We start from the raw sequence: 21,794 nt of genomic DNA, 5'->3' as shown, positions 1-21,794 counted from the left end.
AGTACGCTTTCAATAGTGATTCAACTCAGTTTTTCAATGTCAGTGGCCACGTTTACGGTGCCTTCAAGCTTTTCTTTATTTGTGTGTATGTGTGTGTTTGAAAATTATATTAGACCCATTACATATCCCCCTTTGTCCGATAGGCTTAATAAGCCGCTGTAAAGCGCGACACACATGGTGCGATTTTCCGTGCGATCTGTCGTACAGCGCGTCGTGTGCGACTTGTCGCATGCGGCGGTTCGGGACACTTGGTACGAATGACCGAGCGCCGGGTAGCTTTGCCCAGAACCGGCGCCCCTGCGTGGAAGTTCGGTATGCTGCGTAACTTCGAACAGAAAGTGAAAGCAAACGTATTTGCACAGCTCTCTTGTTTGAAACAAACGATGACAATATAAATACGCCTATATATGCAAGCACTGTAGAGGTGTTTCCGCAAGGCCGCGTTAGTAGTAACGGCTCCGTTGACAGCTGCCGATGGCTAGGATCCGGCAGGCATAGCTCGTTCGGCCATCGAATCCGACACCGGTGGCGCTTGCGACGCGATCGCTTGCAGCTCGTATAACGACGCGTCTATGTTAGTTGGCACAACATGTACACAGTTATGTCACGCTTAAATTGTAGCACATTTGATTTCATTGGCGCCGACGGAAGCGAACGAGCATGCCAGGCGATCTTGCGATCGCTGGGAGATTGTGTATAGGCCTAGCTCGCCGGTCATCTATCCGAGGCCGAGGGCCCTGGCCGATGCGTCCACAGCTCGTAATAAAGCGCCTAAATTCATCACCACAATCAATTCCTGAACATTTATGTTTCTCTTAAATGAAACTACGGTTAGTTTTCTCAGTGCCGTTAGTAGCGATGAGTAAACACGCCAGTCAGGCGATTGCTGGCGCGTCTGCGCTGACCGCGTCCGATCAGAAATCACGTCAACGATTGACTATATCGCACAACGTTTTACAACATGCACTCTTTCGAGGTCACTTTATTGTATAAGTTATTTCGTGTCGGAAACAAATTGTAGCTGATTTATGTGCCGCCGCCCGCGTTTCCACCAGGGAGAAAAAACAAAACAGACATGACCGGAGCGGAGAGGCGCTCGCGTGCCCGCCCCGTCGGGTCTACCACGTGACCGTGACGTTCGCGCATCCGGCGCTGTCATTGCCTGCGGTCGTCCGACCGATGCGGCAGTCGCACGAGAATATTCAGCAAGTTGGTCGCATGCGCGGCGTGCGCTTCGGCGCCGCATGCGGCGGATTTGGTTCAAGCGCGAGACGCATGGTGCGATTTTGGGTGCCATCGGTCGTACGACCATTCGCATCGGCAGCCGCACTCAACAGGTTCTCAACCAAATCCGCCGTACGCCGCGCATGCGACCAACTTACTGAATATAGTCGTGCGCGGTCGTGCGACTGCCGCATCGGTCGGACGACCGCAGCCAATGACAGTGCCGGTAGCGTCAACGTCATGGCCACGTGTAGACCCGGCGAGCGGGCGCCTCGCCGCTCCAATCATGCCTGTTTTTTTTTTTCTCTCCCCGGTCGAAACGCGGGACTCTTTCGCCGATGACGGCGGCACATAAATCGGCTGCAATTTGTTTCTGACGCGAAGTAACTTCTAGAATAAAGTGACCTCGAAAGAGTGCCTGTTATGAAACGTTGTGCGAAATAGTAAATCGTTGGCGTGATTTCTACTCGGACGCGGTCAGCGCAGACGCGCCAGCAATCGTCTGTATACGAAGCAACTCGCCTGACTGGCGTGTTTACTCATCGCTATTAACGGCACAAAGAAAACTAACCGTATTTTCACTTAAGAGAAACATAAATGTTCAGGCATTGATTGTGCGGACGAATTTAGGCGCTTTATTACGAGCTGCGGAATCATCGCAAGGACCCTCGGCCCCGGATAGACGACCGGCGAGTTAGGCCTACATCGTATCCCAGCGATCGCAAGCTCGTCTGGCATGCTGGTTCGCTTCTGTCGGCGCCAATGAAATCAAATGTGCTGCAATTTAAGCGTGACATAACTTTGTACGCGTTGTGCCGACTAACATAGGCGCTTCGTTATACGAGCTGCAATCGATCGTGTCACAAGCGCCACCGGTGTCGGATTCGATGGCCCGGCGACCTATATTCCTGCCGGCTCCTGGCCATCGGCGGCTGTCAACGGATCCGATACTGCTAACGCGGCCTTGCGGAAACGCGTCTACAGTGCTCGCATACACGTGTTTATATTGTCATCGTTTGTTTCAAACAATATAGCTGTGCAAATACGGTTGCTTTCACTTTCTGTTCGAAGTAACGCAGCATTCCCAACTTCCACGCAGGGGCGCCGGTTCTCGGCGACGCTACCAGCCGCTCGCTAATTCGCACCATGTGTGCCGAATTGCTGTATGCGGCAAGTCGCACACGACGCGCCGTACGGAACATCGCACGGAAAATTGCACCATGTGTCTCGCGCTTAACTCTGATAGCTAAGATTGATTTCGACGACATTTTTGCACATAATGCTAAACATTTGCCCTATCAATTCCTAAATGGTATTTTAGAAAATCACTTTGCACAAATAGAAACAAAAACAGTGGTAGCAACTGACGCTTCTGTCTGTAAAGAAAAGGCAGGCGTGGTCATTGTATCGCCATCTCTTAATTGGTGTTTTTTTTTTAATTCCGACTGCGTGATATCACACCTATATTTCAAGCTGAATTATCGTTTTGCTTTATGCAAATTACCCTCATCTTTGTCAAAAGCCGTAATATAACAAATTTCCTTTCTGTTTGTTCTTCCCTAACCACTGGTAAATTATCAAACGCGTTAGTCGCAGTCACTTCGTCCCAAAATACTTAGGCCTCGTTCGCTTGGTTTGAGTGCTGGGAAGCAAATGTCCAATACGAAATAAATTTGTGAATGAACTCAAAGTAGCATCGCATGGTCGCCCGGTAGTCCCTATTTTACTATCATTTGCGTTTGTAACGGCCTCGAGATTTAGAAAATTTGCCCCTGAGAATAACTTTCAAAAATCTTCACTGTCCACCTCTGAATATGCGTATCCAAATTTTTTTTTTTTTTTTTTTTTTTTTTTTTAAATGCGAGGATAAATGCCTCAGGGCATACAAGGGTATGTGATGGGGGTGAATAAGGATGATTAAATGAATGAAAAAAGATTTGCTGACTTAATGAAGTCCAAGAGGGACCGATAATGCGGTCCCTGCGTCCAAGCAGCGTAATGGCTCAGATTATGCGGCGAGAGTCCCGCTGCTGCGAGGTGCCGGAGCCTCGTCGGTTTGAGTGCAGGGCAAACCCACAGCAGGTGGTGGATGTCGGCTTCAACATTTCGCGACTTGCAGAGTGGACACTCAGGACGAGGATATAGCGGGCGAAAGTGCGGCCACTTCCTAGTATCCAAATTTTTCTTGACACCATAGATGGTATTCCACTAGAAAGGCGGATGTGTCGCTTGCGAGACTGCGTTGTCGAGTCCCCCCACAAAACTTTTACTTCCACAAGTTTGGCCTGTCGATATAGACATTGTGCCACATCTGAATGAATTACATCTGGGGTTTTCCGTGCCAAAACCACGACGTAATTATCAGCGCGTCAAAGTGGTAGAGTCCAGAGTAATTTTGACAACCCGGGGATCTTTAACCTGTCCCCAATGCATGGGACACGCGCATTTCGCCCTCAATGCGGCCGCCAGGATTCGATGAAGCGACCTGATGCTTGGCAGCGCAACACCACAGCAGCTAAGCCACCGCGCTGGGTGTTAGAGAGTTGTGCTGAGTGGGACGTGTTTTTGGATGTGTTTCGGGCTATAGCCGCAGAGCGGAGACGGCAACGGAGCGCCGCACGAAAGGAAGAGCTTTATCACAGCTATCCCTCGCTCAATCAAGCTGAGCAAAACGCCTAAATAAATAAAAAAAAATTGTTCAGATCCCACGCACTGTCGTAATTGATGTAAGCGAAGTTTTCCATGCTCGATGCTTTGATTGGCTATATTTAGCGGTAATGTTTACGGCTAAGCTTAATTTCTTCAACGTTTAGTCTAACACGAGAGTGGTGAGTTCATGCTAAACGTTACATTTCGGGCACCAGTGCTGTTTTTGTGCGCAGTACACAGAACACGCAGGGAGAGGTGTTTGCTTGAGGCGTAGTTGAGCGCCATATTTCGTAACCTTAGCGAGGATTGATCGTAGTCATTATAGTCATTGGCTCTCATGGCATATCTTATTGTGGTAGAAGTATTAAAATTGAATTGGATTATGGGGCTGGTACTTGCCAAAACCACAATCGAATTATCAGGCACGCCGCAGTGGCGGACTCCGGATTCATTTTGACACCGTAATGCTTTTTAACGTGCCCCAAAATCTAATTCCACGTGTGTTTTCAATTTCACCCCTGCCGAAATGCGGCTCTTTAATTAATGCGGCTATGCTTCTGTACCCCCTGCGTAGTTTTCCGCTTCGCATATTTGCATGGTCTTTATTTTTCAGAAATAGCAGAAACGTACTCTTCCATACCTTCAGCCTAAGCTGATCCTGTTTACCCGCAACGGCCGTCGTATAGCAATAGTGTTTTCTTGCCTTCTCACTCACAGTAAAATATTTTGCGCACACAATTGACAAGGACACAGTGAAGGGGGACACACGAGTGTTTCACTGTGTCCGTGTGAATTGTGGGCGCTGAATATTTTACTATGAATTCGTACTAACTCGCCCAACTATCAGTTCTGCTGCATTCTCACGTCTCCCCCCCCTCGCCACTCCAGTATTGGAACTGCCTCTTCTCTTCCCTCCCCCCTACAGTTCTACAGCAGAACGTCCCCTCTGGACTCGCACGTTAGTAGAAAGGGAAGCGCTGCAGTTTGTGCAATGCTTTTGTAGGGAGTCACGGATAATTACAGCTGTCAAGCGGCTAAACTGACGACGGCCAGGGGGTCCAGAGGGTTCTGTGCACATTCGACGCGGTGGGCTGAAAACAAGTTTCTAGCGTCGCCTTTCCTCTCTAACTCGCCCCTGTCATGTAAACACACGCTCTGAACCACCCTCTCACCCTCCGACGCGGCGTGCTTGACAGCAGCAGTGGGAAAGTGGAAGGAAGAGGCAAAGAAAGCTTCGCTTTAAAAATAAGCACTTCCTGGGAACTTTGCCGCTCTCTGTTTCGCCTGCCACGCTTCCGGAGAGTCGACCCTCCTATTGGTCGAAGCGCCATGGTCACGCGCGCTTTTTTGGTCCATAGCAGTCGCCGGCGCCATTTCCGGGTATGGAAGTCGCGCTTTGGTTGGTTTCTGGCGGCGGAATTCTGGCGGGAAGCGTTTCACTAGCGCTGGCGACGTTAACGTATTGCGGCGTTGCCTAGCCTAGGTTGTGCTACTGGGTGCAACAAGCGAGGAGGCTAGGGGAAAAATACTTTTCGTTCTTCTATCCGGAAGAAGCAACGCGGCTCGCCGAAGCATTTCGCTGCACACAATCGACCGTGCAAACTTTGAAAATGCGCGAGACCCGCGCCTTTGTGAGGAAAGTGGCCGTTCATCAGAAGTCACACATATTTTTTCGGACGATTTGGTGAGAAGCGCGAGCGTCTGCAGGCTTTTTTCGCACTAAATAACGTTCGGCATGGTTGTAGTTTAAAACGTTCGCTTACTGCTACGAATCGGGCTTCATGTTGTCTGAGCCTCGCCGTTCACGGTTCTGGTTCGGCAGGCTTTATTATGATGTTGCGCACATTGCTTGGCGCACTCGTTTCGTTTTATTTTAGTTGAAACCATTGCTGCTCGCAGACACGAAAGTTGCGCTTCATATGTAAGTTCGAACCGCCGTTCAGTGACGCGTATTGCAGACTGAAGTGACGGGCATTGCTAGTCGTTTTTTTTTTTTAGTTGGACTCAGCTGACGAACTCGAGAGTAAAACGGCATTTCTCATCGTTTGAGGCCCCCGCTGTACATACTACTCGTGGCGCAGGTGTCACTTTTATGTAGCGCGCATTGGTGCACGTATTCGTATTTGCGGGATTACTACCAACGTCGGCAGTTACTGTGCCTAGGCACAGTAACGGCAGCTATATATTGAGTATGCCGTATCTGCGCGTATAATAAATCAGAATGCAGACATCCGTTTAACACAGCCGAAATTATATTGGGTTCGAATATGTGCAAATCTAAGCTACCTGAAACATCTCTAACGCGGACAGGTCGGCTAAAAGAAACCTCTAACGAAGGGGCCCGCAATGACCCAGACCATTTTCGACGTTGCTAAAATCGTTATGGCCGTGCACATGGCGGGCTGACATAGCCACACTTCTTAATTTCGAAATTATTTGTGAAATGTCACGGTGTATATTTTCATCCGTGCGTTGTATCATTTCTCAAAAAGGCGTGCCATACATAATCTTAGTTTATTCATCTTAGCATCACTTCACCGAAGAGCAATGTGAACGGCCAATCCTTCGGAATTACGGCATCAAGAAATTAGGGCCAGATGCATTACCCAACCTTTTTGGAGTACGATTAAACGCGCCTTTGACATAGTAGTAGTACATCGTGCAGCATCGCTTCATATAAAGCCTAGACCCCCCGTCCGTATTTTTAAAAAGTAAAAGGTAAAGATCCACATACAAAGCGTACGTTGTTCCAATTTCACTTTCCGGAGTTGAAGTTCAAATGAAGCTGATAACAAGGCGCCGTTCTTGAAAAAACACTCCGTTAGCTCACTTGCGCACACCACCTTCACCGTTGACGCCGCAATCGAAGTGATCGCAGTGGAAGGAGCTTCGATACAGCAGCGTAACGTGGGTACCGGCAGGTATTGAAGTCACTCATTTAGGAACCTCTCCTGTCACAAACGCAACAACCAAATCCTTCAGACGCGCAGTGCAATGCGCACCAAAGGGGGCGACGTTGGGATCGCCTGCTAATTGTACCCGGCCTAGGTGGCACTACTGTCGGCGGCCGGGTTGAGCCGAGAGAAGGAGCGCCGTTGTAGGCGGAGGAGAGAGATGTCATTACGTTTAGGAACCTTAGAGACGGATGGATGGATGATATGAGCGTCACGTTTGTAACGGCGTGGTGGGTGGCGCCACCAAGCACTTGCACTTATAGTGCCTAATGTCCTACCTAGGTTAAAAAAAGAACCACGATGAACTCCCACAACCAAATTTTCTTACCCCCTATTGTGAACTTTGCTTTTGTATGTCTCCGTTTTTTGTCGTTTACCTACTTCCACCAATTTCCAGTCCCTATTGCGGACATGTTCACTTTTCCCCTGCTCTCGCTGAACCCAAGGGCTTCAAGGAGGCCAGTGGTGCCGAAATCGAACACTGGGCAGATGTCTTCACATTGTAATAAAACATGCTCCATCATTTCCCTAGGTTCCCGGCAGCAAGCACATGCTTCTTCCTTCTTATATCTTGCTTTATAAGTTGGTGCATGTTCTAAGGGATCCCGATCTCACTTCGAAAAGTAATGAGCTTCCGTTTGAGTTATCATAAATTGCTTCTTTCCAACTTTCGCTTTTCCTTCTTAAGTAGTTACTCGTGGCAGGTTCCGTTTTCATTGCCGCCACCCATGAGATTATTTGAGCCTCTCTGACCTTCCGCTTGACGTTCTTTGTTGCTGTGTTACTTACCCTTCAGGCCGCATATTGCTGGTAAACTTCCTACTTCTTTCCTCCACTATGAATCACTGTTTTTCTTTTTTTGCTGTACAGATAGCTCAACACTCTCCCAGCCTATATATTTTCTTCCATATTCCTCAGTCCTTCTTCATAATCAATTTTACTCTGAGCTTCCCCCACTTCAATACCAGTCCAGCCCATATCACCCTGCACAGCTTCATTTATAGGCTTCCCGTGTGCGCCCAATGCGAGGCGTCCCACTGACCTTTGGTTCCCATGGAGTCCTGCTTGTACTCCTGATTTGAGGCAAACAACCGCATTTCCAAAAGTCAGTCCTGCAACCATTACACCTTTCCACATACCGCGGAGCACCTCGTACCTATTCTATCCCTATAGCTTCCTGCGCTTCATTATGGCTGTATTTGTCTTCCGCTGTACTGTTATTGTTTTTTCCTATGCTTGCATATATCTATCGCCTCCGTGTATCCATGTACGATGCTATTTCCTGGTCCTGTATTGCCACTGTCTGTTCACTGTATTTATTGAATACCACAACCCCTGATTTTCTAACACTATATTTCAAACCTAAATTCTCGCCCTCCTGTCCATAGATATTTGCCAGACGTTGCAAGTCACTCTGCTTGTCAGCTAGCCACACAATGTTGTCCGCATAAAATAAACTTGGAAGTCGCTGCTCTACCAGTGTACCCTTCTGTTTGTATAAGAGATTAAGCCCGATATTACGTCCTTCTAGGACTTTCTCCGTCCTCACCAAGTACATCATAAACAGCAGTGGGGATAAAGCGTACCCTTGCGTGAGTCCCTTGCTGCTATCAACTTTCTCATCGCTCCTCATCCCTTCCCATTCAACGCAAACGGCCTTTTCCAGGTAAATCTCTCTCAAAAGCTGTAGACAATCGCCACCTAAGCCTTCCCCTTCCAGAATATCCCACAATATGTTGCGGTCTACGTTGTCATACGCTCCTGTAATGTCTAAGAAGGTCACATGTAACGCTCCGCTTTCTCCTCTTGATATTTGAATACACTGATTAAGAACAAATATGTTATGATCCAAACACCTACCTATTCTGAAGCCATTCCGGAGTTCTCCAAAAATGCCATTATTCTCTGTCCATGCTTGCAGGTTTAATTTGATTGCCTGCATTGCTAGCCTGTATTTTACCGATGTAATGGTCAGTGGTCTATACGAGTGAATTCTATCTTTCGCCCCCTTACCTTTATAAATTAAATTCATTCTACTTTGTCGCCAACTGTCTGGTATTGGTCAATCTTTGAAAGTTTTTTCCACTGCTCTCACCATAGCTTCCTTTTTGGTCCTAGTTTATTAATCAACCTAACGGGAACCTCATCTAGCTCTGTGGCTGTGCGCTTAGGAATTTTCTCTTCGGCTTTCTTCCATGCAGTTGAAAATTGTCAGCACCCGCTCCTTTTCTATCTGGTTCTCTTTCACGCTCTTTTTTTCTTCAAATACAACCTCGTAGTTGCCTTAAAAAGATTCGGCTGTTAGATTTCGGGTGTAATTTAATGCCGTTTCCCCTTCCAGTTTATTTCCATCTTCGTTTAGGATATGTTGTTGTATTGTTGTTGAATTCCTGCTTCATAATTTTATGTGGTTCCAAAATATTGTAGATGCGGCCCTCTATTTCTTAGGTATTTCTGAATACTAACGTCCACTTTCACCTTCTATATTTGCTTGCACCAGTATTTGAACGACAGACTTCTTCTCCCGGTATATTTCCCATTTACTGGCTACTTCATCCTGAGGTAACTGCGGCTTTGCCTGCCTCTGGCCTCGGGATGCTTTTCTTCGTTCGGCAATCGCTTCTCGTATCTCTCTGTTCCATCAGCTTTTCGGTTTCTTTTTTCCTTTCCAACGAACATGTAGTTCCTCTTTCGGCATTTCTGTTGTTATTACAGTTAGAAGGTCACTATATTCCAACTCTTGGGGATTTTCCAAGTTCTACCTAGACTCTAGCGACTATGTTTGTTATTTGTTCAGCGTTCAAATTTGCACTACCCATTTTGCACTCCTTGCTCTCTATCCCAACTACATATTCCATTTTCAAAATGATGCATTTATGGTTACTCCCTGTGCTGCTGTACCCTCCCTCGTCAATGACACTTTCTTTCAACTTATCGTGAATTCATTCTGTCATCAGACAGTTATCAATGGTCAAATTGCCGGTTTCCCATTTCTCACGTGATCTGCCATTCACACTTAAGGCCTGTCTTCACGATAACGAGGTTATGTTGCTCAGGAAGGTCTAGCATTGACTACCCGCTGTTGTCCGTATAGCCACAGAAATCCTGAATATGGGCATTCTTGTCAGCTAATAGAATAATTTCGGCCTCATTCCCGAAAGCCTTAATGTCAGCAGTTATGGATTCCACAAACTCTTTATTCTTCTCTGTGCAATAGTATACGGTCCACATTTACGTAACGCCCAGCCAAGTTTCTTTCCAACCATTGTTTCTGATAACCAAAGATGCTCCTGACATTATCAATTTACTCGTTACCATTTGGCTCCCTGATGGCTGAGCATTCCAACTCCCCCACCCTTTCTTTCCGACTTAGTTCTGTTGCACCCTTCCCAAGCATAATTCTCAAGAGCTGAGCGCTTCGCTACGCCACCTGTCGGACAAGGTTGGGCTTAATGTAGAAAGATCAGTAACGTCGTTTCAGGTTCTAGATCGCTGTCATTCACTTCAAATCGTCGCCAAATGGCCTCGTGGCTGGAACCTCTACCGGAATACAGAGGTCCTCTTCAGTGGTGAAACACCTCCGACGCTTTTTCGCCTGCAGGCGAGCCAGCGCCGCGTTTATAGACGACGCCGAAGACATGCCGCTGTTCGTGCGGGAGGACCCTGATCCGCTGCGCTCGCTCAGCTGGGGAGATGAGCGAGCGGCCCGCTCGTTAAACACGCTGGCCACCCCTTGCGCGCAGTGGGGTCTCGGCTGGCCTGCTGGCCCGTAAACCCGTTGAGCTACAACTTTCTATTGTGTCACTTCTGCAACGAAAGTGAATCGCTAGAACATTTCTTTTTAGCTCAAAGAAAACTATTGCTGCAAGAACCATAGCGCAAACTTGGCTTGTCGGTGACTCTCACAGTGGTCTTCTCCTGTGGTGCTACAGAACTGGGTTTTACCTACGCGAATGTTTCTGACGCCTTCTGCAATTTTTTGCGCGAGACAATAACAATTCCACGCAAAAGTTTTCCGTTCCATTTTTGTTTTGTAATTCTAATTTTCTACTGTGTAATATGTAGAGACAATAGAGTTTACATCTATATCGGATACACATTAATTCACACAAATTACACTTACCAGATTTTATTGAAATCATATTCCTCAAAATTAGTTTTCTTATTTTTTTAACCCTTTCACCGCTCGATTCATGGCTGATACGCCAGAGTGGGTTATGCGAGATCATTGAGGAAAAGCAACATTATACCGGTCAGTGGTCCTGGAAGTGTATATAAAAGTGGGGCTGGGGGAGCATCTGTGGCCCAATGTTTGCTAAAGGAAATCGGAACCAGGGCACCATAATCTGGGATGGAGCCTTGCATTCCAAGCACACGAGAAAAAATAGTGGTGATGCCGGACATCCATTCGATCTCGCGCCGAGTTAAGAAAATTGGTAAGAGATGCGCTGTAACAGTGGTGTGTTCCGCACCGAAAAAATTGCTGAGCATGCGTGCACAGGTAAACTCTGGTGCCACACAGAAACGAGGCTGTGAAACACAACATAGACAAAAGTTCGTCGACTGCACTAAGGGAGTGGATATTCTATTCCACATCAGTGCGGCAGAAACCAGATCGGACAGACTGGACGATGTTTGAATGAAGGATTAAAGGAGCATGACTGTAACGTTTCAAAAGCAGTCACCGTACACCTTGGGATACATTGTAGAGATTGCGGATGTCGGCCATTCTATAAAAAATGCAAGATTGTGAGCAAAGACGGCAGCCAAACGACGCTAGAAATAATCGAAGCCGCTGGGATTGCACGTTTGGGAAGTATGTGCATGAGCATGCCATCGATCTCCCTTAGTGCAAAGGAAATAGATTTCCTCACTTGCTAATCTGGAATTTTGTATTGTGGTCCCTTTTTTGCGAAGTCAAATGTGATCAGATGACAAAGCTGGCTTGGCATTGGTGGATAGCCTTGTTTGTAAAAATCTTTTTTGTTTTTGTCGTCACCCCCCCCCCCCCCCCCCGAGTACCTTCGAGTATTTATTCCATTAACAAGGGAATAAAACGATAGTTGCAAGTAGCGCTATGTGGTGTGTGTTTCTCTTGTGTGTTTTTCGCGCAAATGTTGCGCAATCGAGCCTCTAATATGCTATACCACCACGCCCAGTCCGCAACCTTGGCAAGATACTAACAGTACCTTTGAGGCATGTATCTTCTTTAATATGTGACGTCTTGTGTTACAGCGCAAATAGTATGTTAGAGTGTACCGAGATCAGCTAAGGATAGCACGCGTATGTCCAGTTTATAAAAGTGGGGAAAAGAATGACTTATCTAATTATAGGCCGATTTCTGTTCAACCCGTTTCATCAAAAGTCTTTGAAAGTGTCAATAATACTCGCCTCGTAAATGTTTCCTAAAAGTGCAATGTTATTACTTCCTCGCAGTATGGATTCCTGATAAACTAATCAACAGAGCGGGCATTGTTAACACTAAAAGACAAATTATTAGGAACATCGAAATGAAACATTTAACTCTTGGCCTTTTCCTAGATTTCCGAAAGCCATTCGATTGCGGTCATCACAACACCCTGCTACACAAGCTTAACAGTCATGGCAGACGTGGCATTGCATCTGACTTGCTAAAGAGCTATTTGAATAACAGATTGCAGTATGTTCAGGTTAATGGCGTACCCTCGGAGAAATTGGCAATTCAGCATGGTGTTCCTCAAGGATCAATATTAGGACGATTATTATTTTTAGTATACATAAATGATATCGCCAACATATGCGAATCGCCTAATATTTCCATGTACGCTCAGGATACGCATATATTTTTTTTCATCCAACTCCTTCTCCCAAATGGAGTCTACGGCAAATACATATTTAAGAAAGCTACATAGCTGGTTATTGACCAATAGGCTAAGCCTTAATTTATCTAAAACCAACTACATTATTTTTCATCCTATTAATGCAGTAGAAAGTATCACTCTGAAAGTTGTCTACGAGCATACTGAATTAAAGCGAGTTGCAAACCAGGAATTTCTTGGTGTTTGTTTCAATGAGAAGCTTTCTAGGAATTTTCACGCCACCAAATTAATGTGTGATCTAAGCAAAACAGTCGGCTGTTTGTACAAGATATCTCAGTTGTTGAACCCCTGCATAAATATATCCACATATTACGCACTCCTGTACCCAAGGTTATCACACTGCATTCTTGTTCAGGGAACTACGACGTCCAGCAATTACCTTAAATTTCAATTCAGAAACGCGCTTTGTGTGCTGTTGAGGGGTTTCATGGTAGACCTTCAGATTTACCAACGTCGCCGCTATTTAAGAAACATGTTAACCATAAAGTAAAATATGTATATAATTTCTGTGTACTTATTAAGTACATCCATAGTCATAAAATTTTCTTTTCTTGTCCAGATAATTCCAGCAGCCGATATGATTTCTGGACGAAACGTAACCTTGTTCCAATAGCACGCACCAATTACGGCTAGGAAACACTATGCTACCAAATTCCCACGGTAACAAATAAATTTTCCTTTGAAACTGAATATTATAGTATACCTTCCACAAAACGTTTTAAATCTATAATTAAAAACACCTATTGCAACAAACGGAATGAGATGTTCATTTAGTCCACAGACTTTGTATTTATTTGTATTTATTTTACTACCTTTGAGATGTTTTTCTTTTACGCACATGTTGCAAGCTTTCGTGATATTGTTTCTGTGTTTTAGGAGTGACATTTTTGTTTGTAAAAAAAAGTTATGTATCTTTATACCGCTCATACGATAATTTGTGTATGCGATTTAGTTAATATTTCCTTGTACAAATTTCATGCATGTTAACTTACTGCGTCATGTTTTTTACGACACATGAAAAATTCATTGTGAATTTGTTGTCAAGTGCTCCTGCACAATGCCAGCAGTTCTACGGGCGACAAGGACCTTGTCAGGCTCTTGCCTTTTGTCTTGGCGCCGTGTTTTCGTTTAACATAAATCAACTCACTTTCACTTTCATTGCAGGCCTCGTCTTCTGCAGAAGTGTTTTCTTGCAACGAAAGGCTAGCAACTGGAACTAAGACTTCAAAGGCTGCACACGGCTCCGCCCGGAATTGTAGTTGCTTGAAAACGTGTTTGGCCAGGCCTGTCAACAATACCGAAAAATCCTGCAGCCGAGCCAAGGCAACCGTCAAGGTAGTGAGCGAAGTGATTCACTATGCGACAGCCATCAGCCGGTGCTGAGCTAATCTATGGACTACCGCGTACAGCGTGGGAATCAATATTCCAACTCTTGGACGGCTCCTCCCGCCTCGCTCTCACCAAGGCAGGAACTGAGCTGAAAGGAGTCGCTCACTGCAAGCGGGTCGTCGAGACCGTAGAGTTCACTTCCGACACGGATGAGTGGACGCTTGATTTATACCGCAAGAAGGTAAACATGAAGAACGTCCGGCAAGTGAGGTTTACCAGCTGCCTCGCGCTGCCGTCTGAGGTTCTCCTTGGATTTCTTGCCAGCTGTGAGAATGTAGAGGAACTGTGCGTTCTGAACTGCGTTGTCGAGCCTCCGGCGCTTTTTCGTATGCTCTCACAGAGGCTCAGGAAGGTGAAGCAGCTAGAATGGTCTCTCTACGAGGACTGCCACTACGAGTCGTGGCTGGAGAAAGACGCTGTGGCGGGAACAAGCACGCAATGCCAGCCACAGACACCGATGCTACAATCCATGTACGTCGAAGTTGTAGCGACGCCGCTGACAGCCGACTTCTTGGAGGGCGTCCTGAATGTGTGCCAGGACCTTCGCAGTCTGCACATTCACGTCCTACGTAAGGACGCTGTAGGAATGCCGATGGGCGACGCCAATATAAGGCTGCAGACGCCCAGGCCCGGTCTGCGCAGCTTCATTTACACTTGCGAGCGGGTACCTTCGCCCACTTGCCGGCTCTCACCCGAAGCCTCCTACAGCTTTGTCCGATTTGACGACGTTCAGGAGCAGAGGACCTTGCTTCAGGGAGTACGCCGCGCTGTCGTGGCGGTGGAAGCCGACTCGCAAGTCACCTGCCGCTTCCTCGGAGCTGCAAATCATCCGGAGTACTGGAAAGATATCAGGTCCCTCTCACTAGTCTTGCCGCCCCCGCCGCAACAGATCTGGCACAAGCGATATCTGAGACCTGCTCCCGACATCCTGAATCCGATGCGGAAGTTCTTCCGAACGTGCCTCGCCAACATCTGCGAGCTCAGCCTGACCAAGAGCCACTTCTCGCTCGTCTGCAAGTTCTGCTCAGTCGTGGGCCCTGCGCTGTCTCAGCTGCGCTCGCTGGCACTCCCACCATGTGCCGTGAACAGAGAAGACTCGCTTGGGTGCTTGGCGCGAAACTGCCGGTTCCTCGAGGAGCTGGACGTCAGCAACGACGAGACTCCTCCATGCGCCGCCTGCAAAGTGCCTTTGATGTTCAAAGAGCGTGACTTCGAGTGCCTGCACAGGCAGACTAGGCTGTGGCGGCTGAGCATCACTGAGACGGCGAAGATCTTGTACCTCAATTTCCTTCTTGGATGCCGAATCACCGACCTTCGCTTCAGCCTAGATAGCCTGGTGAGAGACGCCGGCTCTGTCGTCTACGTCCAGCCTAGCAATCTCTTCTCCGCCAACGATCGGCTCTCGACGCTGACCATACAAGCACGCCACCTAGAGCTCGGGCAGAACAGTTTATTCACAGATAGTCTCACTGCTGCTAAGAGTCTGCGCAGTTTGTGCCTGCTGACCGGAACTGAGGTGGTTGATTCCGCGGTATCGAAGTTCATCGCCCTCATGGTGAAAGAGTTGCCACTGCTGCAATTGGTTCACGTGCACTACCTGGCCTCCAGCTCTTCACTGAAGACTATGTCCTGGATCAACCAGCAACACGCAGTTGTGAATACTCTGCCTAATGGCAAGAGGATTCGTTGCCAAGGCCAGCTCCTGACCGACAGCCCGTGCCTGGGCCGCTACTGTTCTGCCACGTCATACATTGGAGTTGCAAGGCCGAGGAATCGCTACTGAAGAAAACCTTCTCAGCGGCACACAACGACCGCTGCCAGTGAGCTGAGCATGGCGTGAAGTTTCAGTGAAATAAATTTCATGGGCACTGCTTTCTCTTTATTTGTGCGTGTGTGTCATTTCCTCAGTGCACGTAGCCTTAGGACTTCTGTAATGATTGGGTTTTGCGCATTCTTGCGCGATGCTGCTGCATGCACGATTCTCGCTCACGAAAATCGGAACGCTCGAGCACCCGCACGAAAAAAAAAAAAAATAGAGTGGCGCTATATCGCTTCGCGTTTTCCAGGTTGCGAGACAACATAACTACCAACGACAAGGATTGTCTCTATTACCACATACATAACATGTGCCTAAACTTACAGAACACTACAATACGAATATTTGTGCAATTAGACACCGACATTTTTTCCGAAGTGTACTTATCAAGCTTCATTTCAAACAGCAACTTTGCGTACGGAATTGCGACTATGTACCTTCCGCATCGCGCTACCACGTGTTGCCTTCGATGTGCGCGCCAGTTGTGCGGAGAGAAAAAAAATTCGGCCAAAGAGGTTCCGTCGAGATGCGCTGAGGGCTGGGCCATCAGTTGGTAAAACCAAACTGTCACGTGATTTATCTCGACTCTGATTGGCGGACGCACAGCGTGATGCTCTTTTTTCTGCTCCGTGCTGGTGCAATTTCGTGATGGATCATGCTGGGTAGGCGTGATTCTGACGCGTGCGTCCCACAATCCGCGCGTCAATCGCGCCATGCGGTTCCGGCTTTATAGATATCGTGATGTAGTATACTGATGAGGAGGAGGGCAGCAAAACTTCGACTGACAAATCGAGGGTTTTATTGGACGAACCTGTGCTCGAAAAAGACGTTACACCCAAAGAACAACGATAGCGCCGAACACATTCGTCGATCGTCGAAAATCTGATCAGCGGGTCAAGCCCAGGGGTGAATCTCCGCATGGCTGCCAGTGGCTGTATTGAAGCAGATGCTCTTTCGACGCTAGCGCCAAGGTCCCCTTCACTTACGGCCCTGCCAGGAGGGCGACAATGTGGTAAAATGGCGGCGCATTCGATTGTTTACGTTGTCATGGCAACAGGAACAGCAGCCGCGAATCGCCTCCTCACCCCAGCGCTCTTTGTTTTTATGATGACGACCTCCTCCGCTCCCTCTCCAACATCTCCACCCTTCCCCATGCCCCGTGCACCTTCACTTTTGCTTTCTTTTTCCCTGCCTGCGGCGCGTATTTTTTATTTTTTTATCGCGAGCACGCGCTACCACAGGCATTGTTTCTAAACTGGCGCGTGGTGCCCCGTGGGATCTTTATGCGTAAACGCGCACGCAGTCTTGTCCATACTTTGAGTGTGCCAGCATATGCCAGAACATATACACATTCCACTTCCAACACAACCGATCTTTGGCCTCTTTTATTGAGTTCCGTTTCCGAAAACAAATATTTTCGCGTAACTTGGTATGATACACGCTCAGAAAATAAACAAAATTGAAAATTGCATGACATGTAAATGACTACAAAACAACACAAAAGTTCACAGACAGTGAAATATAAAAAATAAACTCAAGAAAACGCGAAGGCTTCACGTACACACATATAAAAGACTTTTATATATTGCCCTGAAGAGCAAAGAGTATAAGGGCTTCTGCTATGCGCACTGAGACATTGCACAAAACTGGAAGACGTGTATGATATAGCCATGACAACTAAAGAAAAGGAAAATTCACCGGTAATGGCAAAAATATAAACACGCAAGATACCTAAAATATAGAATAAAATACTAAGATTGTTTTATTGACAGCCATACCAAAAAAGAAAGAACTTGCTTAAATACCTGCAAAAAAGTATATGAAATGCGTGACATGTTTATTACTACTGAACAAAATGAAAAAGACATGGTAGAACAAAAATATCATTGCACTAAAAACAAAAATAAACAATATGACACTATGTTTCACTTGGCCGCAACTCAGAAAATTTGGTTATGCAAAGTCATCGTGCCTTTTTTTTTTTTTTTACCTAGGTAGAACATGAGAAAGTATATAGCGAGAGCTTGGTGGCGCAACCGAACGCTCCGTTCCAAAGGGGACGCTCATAACATCCATCCTGGGACCCGCCGTGCCACCACCGCGCTCGCACGTTGGCATGCGTTGGCCGTCTGTGTCACCTGCCCTTCAATACGTATTCGTGTTGTGCTTTGTGCGCGTATTTGTTATTTCGTGTGCGTTTTTTCTCTGACCGATGAGGATGACGAATCCTTGTTGGAAGAACTACTGCTGCGCTCCCAGTTGCAGAACTGGGTATAGAGGCTTGAAGATCGCGCCGAAGATGTGATGTGCTTGGCATCGGAGCCTTCACCGTGCTGATAAGCCCCTGGAACTGACTGACGCTGTGTGTGAGCTACAGTCGAAAAAAAGTACGTACTTCGACACTGCGTTCAGTTCACTGACAGAAAGGAAGTGCGGATACCACGTGGAAAGCCCTCGCTTTCACCGGACGCAGTACCGAGCATTCTGCCGAATGTTCTCAAGTACCTGTAGAAGCTGCCAGTACACAGAAGACCTCTCAAAGAAAAAAAGGTCTGCGCATAACCTGCAGAGTGTGGCTCGTCTAAGAAACCGTGTTTGCAAGTTGACGAGCTTCAAACGGATGGACCGGCAATCGACGTGCTGTACCTGCCGTTTGACTTACGGATGTACCTCAGCCGATCGAGCAGTGGGCCGCTCACAAATTTCCGAATTATGATGGTGCTGCTCACGTTGACGCCTCTTTTAACAGTTAGTCTCGCGCTGTCATGATCGAAACGACTGTCTTCATGAACTAGGTATAATACACAAGGCGACGTTGTCTGCCAGACGAACGTTTGCCGCACGTAAATATCAGAACCACTCTCGCACAGCATGGAAGCGAAACAGGAGCTGCATGACTCTTTTCGGCATATTTACACGGCGAAGCTGTCCATGGCTAGGATTCGAAAGATGAAGAAAGAACAATAGAACAATAACAGGACAAGGCGCTTGTCCTGTCATTGTTCTTTCTTAGTGTGCTGTCTCTTTTGGCGCTTCATCTTTTGAAAGCTATGAACTAACAAGCCCCACAACGTGTTCTACTGCTATATGGCTAGGATTCCAGTATTTCTTCGTGGCGTAACGTCGACAGAAAACTATCCTCCATGGCTCATACCCCCCAAGGCAGAGGCTACAAGCACTCGGCAAAGTAAAGCGAGCAGTGCATACATTTTCTGGAATCGCGCATACAACATTCGAAACAGCATACGTTTCAACAAATCACAAGCTTTAAAAAAAAAACATCCGAACCACGTGGATAAATGATGATAAGGCACTCCTGCACCTGCATGCAGTGCCAAGCATGTTGCGCTTCCAGCACACGTTCCCGGTAAAGATTACGGTTCCGCAAGCTGCCACGGCAACGGTAGCTTGACTGCTGCACACGAAACAGGCAATGACGTAACTACACTTTCGTACGTAAAAGAAGGACCCACCTCGCGAGTGATTTGTGTTGGCACACGTACGTATAGTGAGGACTCCTGAACAGCAGCGCTCTTACAAGGCATGGCGAATTTCTCTTCTTTCTGGTCCACTCTTTGCAGCTGCATGAAGTAGCGGCGCAAGCCAGATCGCAGGCCATCGAAACGTAATAATTACGTAAAGTGCACGTCAATGTGGCCACGTGAATAATTTAAACCTACGTCGCAATGGGTAATCGTACTAGCAGACTTTTACAGTTTGGCTGTACCACCAGCTCTAGAGCATGGACTGGAGCGCATTTTTTAAGTGCAAATAAAGCGCTCTCTGCAGAACTAAACCTGTCTGCTCCGAATGTTTTCTCCTCACTGCTGTTCAGGTTCCGATAAGCCAGTCGTGCCACCGGCGCGTGCTTGGACTCGCATGTACCTAGTAAATGTTTAAAAAAATTAAATTATGGGGTTTTACGTGCCAAAACCACCTTCTGATTATGAGGCACGCCGTAGTGGAGGACTCCGGAAATTTCGACCACCTGGGGTTCTTTAACGTGCACCTAAATCTAAGTACACGGGTGTTTTCGCATTTCGCTAGTAAATGTTTTGAAATTGTGTCCTCGCAAGAAAAAAACACAAGAATACCAAGAAAAGAAAACGAAGCGGGTTGGTTTCTTTCCGCTCTTTCTTTCACTTCTATATTTTAGAGAAAGCTCTGGAACGAACAGAAACGCGGTTTTCACCAGGGCGAGCAGACAGCCGACGCACATACATACATTAAGGGCCCAGGTGAAATGTGCAGCAGCGCCACCTGTGCGTTTCTGGGAAAACTGCTTCACCGCGGAGCCTTCCTACGGCCCACTACTACCCCTAATCTAGTACAGCATAGTATTACACTCTCAAACACCGTCCCATGTCTTGGCTACCACTACGCCTTCCGGCAAAAAACCGACCACATGATTAGCGCATGCGCACTAGTTTTGAACTTTTCCCAATCTATTAAATAACATCTCTAGCCATTTAGCACACCAAGTGCAAGGAATGCACTAACCGCAGACTCGAATGAAATACAAAATGAGAGAGTAAGGACGACAGTGAGGGGGATGGCGCAAAGAACAATGAGTCTCACTACCTTGTAAACTTGTTTTAGCAAGGAACCTTAAGCGAACGACGTCATCAGCGCTTCACGCGGCCGCTGCTTTCCGCGGTGCTTGATGGAGAGGAGCATTCGTCAGTCTTATCTGGTAATCGTTAAACCCGAAGATAAACTCGTCAGCAGGAGGTCCTTTCATCCAAACGTTGGGACTACAAGTGGCTTTTTGCAGGTGGGCGCGGCCGAGACCCAGCGTTGAACCCCGCACTGCCTTGCACCATACACTATGGTCTCAATGAGTAGAAGTTCATAGTGCAGTTGTAGCTCGCACGCCAGCACCATCCACACATCAGTAGCGCACCACACTAAATGGATGCCTGCAGGATTTCAGTCGTAAGAGTACGTAACATTGGGTATGTGCCGCACTTCAATGAACCTCTTTGCCGGCAATTTGAGTCACTCGGCATGTGCCGCACTTCAATGAACCTCTTTCCCGGCAATTTGAGTCACTCGGCATGTGTCATAAACTGACTTTCTGACTCTTCAGTCAGAAAAAGTACTTCAAAATCAATTCGGTGCGGGGTGGAATATCATCCGCGTAATAGATATTCAGATCATCTTGTCTCAACATACATACAGACACGCGCGGACTTCGCGGCAGCGCCGCTAGATGGCGCAGCGTGTCCAGTGGAATGCGTGAGAGTGGAGACCGAGTGACACGGCTCGTACATGACGCGTTTCGGCGCTGGCAATCCTGGGATAAAATCCCGGCCACGGCGCCCACATTTCAGTGGGGGCGAAATGCAAAAACTCCCGTGTACTTAGATTTAGATGCGCGTTAAATAACCCCTAGTGGTCTACATTTCCGAAGTTGCCCACTAAGGCGCGCCTCATAACCAGATCAGTGTTTTGGCACGTGAGACTGCATAATTTCGTTTTCTTTTTGTTGCGATGGCAGTATGGTGTCTGACTACATTGCTTTCATGCTAATAGCATTAGCGTCGAAATTCATCGTAAGATGGGTTAATGTGCAGGAATTTTTCTTTCGTACGATTTTGTCGCTTTCATAACCTTGTCTCATGGACGACCGATCTTAGGAATAACGCCGACAGAGACCAGCTCGGACCACTGGAGAAAAAAATTAGAAAAGAAAAATCTGAACAGAATCAGCACAATATACCGGTCAGCGGGTCACAAGTGTATATTTATATGGCGAGGGGGGTTGAAACGTGGCGCTGCCAATTTCGTCCATGCGAATATTTGTTATCGTTATCGTGAAAGCGAGGCTCACTTAATCGCATTGGGAGGATGAATACTCTCAGGAATGTGGGTGGGCTCATTAACCCCGTTAACCCCCAAAGC

The sequence above is a fragment of the Dermacentor andersoni genome, chromosome 1 (genome assembly GCF_023375885.2).
Source record: "Dermacentor andersoni chromosome 1, qqDerAnde1_hic_scaffold, whole genome shotgun sequence".
Lineage (NCBI taxonomy): Eukaryota > Metazoa > Arthropoda > Arachnida > Ixodida > Ixodidae > Dermacentor > Dermacentor andersoni.
The sequence above is the reverse complement of the archived record's forward strand: the minus strand, read 5'-3'. Positions refer to the sequence as shown.